This window comes from Narcine bancroftii, unplaced genomic scaffold (assembly GCF_036971445.1).
Source record: "Narcine bancroftii isolate sNarBan1 unplaced genomic scaffold, sNarBan1.hap1 Scaffold_638, whole genome shotgun sequence".
NCBI classification, from domain to species: domain Eukaryota; kingdom Metazoa; phylum Chordata; class Chondrichthyes; order Torpediniformes; family Narcinidae; genus Narcine; species Narcine bancroftii.
Window position 1 is genome coordinate 842 of NW_027212159.1, and position 1,659 is coordinate 2,500.

General features: G+C 36.7%; 1 pseudogene; it reads right to left on the minus strand.

Moving 5' to 3' along the window:
* Nucleotides 1-578: 578 nt before the first annotated feature.
* Nucleotides 579-1,659, minus strand: part of LOC138751059 (DNA ligase 1-like) — a 1,827-nt pseudogene continuing 746 nt past the window's right edge.

A 1,659-nucleotide genomic window follows, 5' to 3' on the forward strand; every position in this document is an offset into this window, starting at 1 on the left:
TCTTCTTCTTCTTCTTCTTCTTCTTCTTCTTCTTCTTCTTCTTCTTCTTCTTATTCTTCTTCTACTTCTTCTTCTTCCTCTTCTTCCTCTTCTTCTTCTTCCTCTTTTTTTCCTTCTTCTTCTTCTTTGTCTTCTTCTCGTACTACTTCATCTTCTTATCCTTCTTCTTCTCCTTCGTCTTCTTCTTCTTCTTCTTCTTCTTCTTCTTCTTCTTCTTCTTTCTTCTTCATCTTCTTCTTGTCCAACTTCCTCTTCTCCTTCTTTGCCTTCGTCTGCATCTTCGTCCATCTTCTTCTTCTTCTTCTTCTTCTTCTTCTTCTTCTTCTTCTTCTTCTTCTTCTTCTTCTTCTTCTTCTTCTTCTTCTTCTTCTGCTTCTTCTTCTTCTTCTTCCTCTTCTTTTTCTTCTTCTTCTTCTATGTCTTCTTCTCCTACTATGTCATCTTCTTCTCCTTCTTCTTCTTCTTCTTCTTCTTCTTCTTCTTGTTCTTCTTCTTCTTCTTTTTCTTCTTCTTTTTCATCCTCTTCTCTTTCGTACTCCTCCTCCTCCTTCTTCTTCTTCTTCTTCTTCTTCTTTTTCTTCTTCATCTTCTTCTTCTTCTTCCTTTTCTTGCTCTTCTTCTTGTTCTTGTTTCTCTTGTTTTTCTTCCTCCCCTTCTTGTTGTTGTTGTTGTTGTTGTTTTTGTTGTTGTTCTTATTCTTCGTTTTCTTCTTCTTCTACTTCTTCTTATTCTTATTCTTCTGCTTATTCTCCTTCTAATTCTTCAGAGACGTGTTCTTCTTCTTCTTTTTCTTCTTCTTCATCAACTTCTTCTGCTTCTTCTCCTTCTACTACTTCAGCTTCGTGTTCTTCTTCTTGTTCTTCTTCCTCTTCTTCTTCTTCGTCTTCTTCTGCTTCTTTTCCTTCTACTTCTTCAGTTTCGTATTCTTCTTCAACTTCATCTTCGTTATCCTTCTTTTCATTCGTCTTCTCCTTTAACCGCGACTTATACATCTCCTTCTTTGTCTTCATCTGCGTGTTCTTCCATCTTCTTCTTCTTATTCTTCTTCTTCATCTCCTTCTTTTTCTTCTATTTTTTCGTCCTCCTCCTCCTCCTCCTTCTTCTTCTTCCTCTAATTCTTCTTCTTCTTCTTCTTCTTCTTCTTCTTCTTCTTCTTCTTCTTCTTCTTCTTCTTCTTCTTCTTCTGCTTCTTCTTCTTCTTCTTCCTCTTCTTTTTCTTCTTCTTCTTCTATGTCTTCTTCTCCTACTACGTCATCTTCTTCTCCTTCTTCTTCTTCTTCTTCTTCTTCTTCTTCTTCTTCTTCTTCTTCTTCTTTTTCTTCTTCTTTTTCATCCTCTTCTCTTTCGTACTCCTCCTCCTCCTTCTTCTTCTTCTTCTTCTTCTTCTGCTTCTTCTTCTTGCTCTTCTTCTTCTTCTTCTTCTTCTGCTTCTTCTCCTACTTCGTCTTCTTCTGCTTCTTCTCCTTCTACTTCTTCAGATTCGTGTTCTTCTTCTTCTTGTTCTTCTTCTTCTTCTTCGTCTTCTTCTGCATCTTCTCCTTCTACTTCTTCAGCTTCGTATTCTTCTTCAACATCATCTTCTTTTTCCTTCTTTTAATTCGTCTTCTCCTTTTACCGCTACTTGTACATCTCATTCTTTGTCTTCATCTGCGTGTTCTT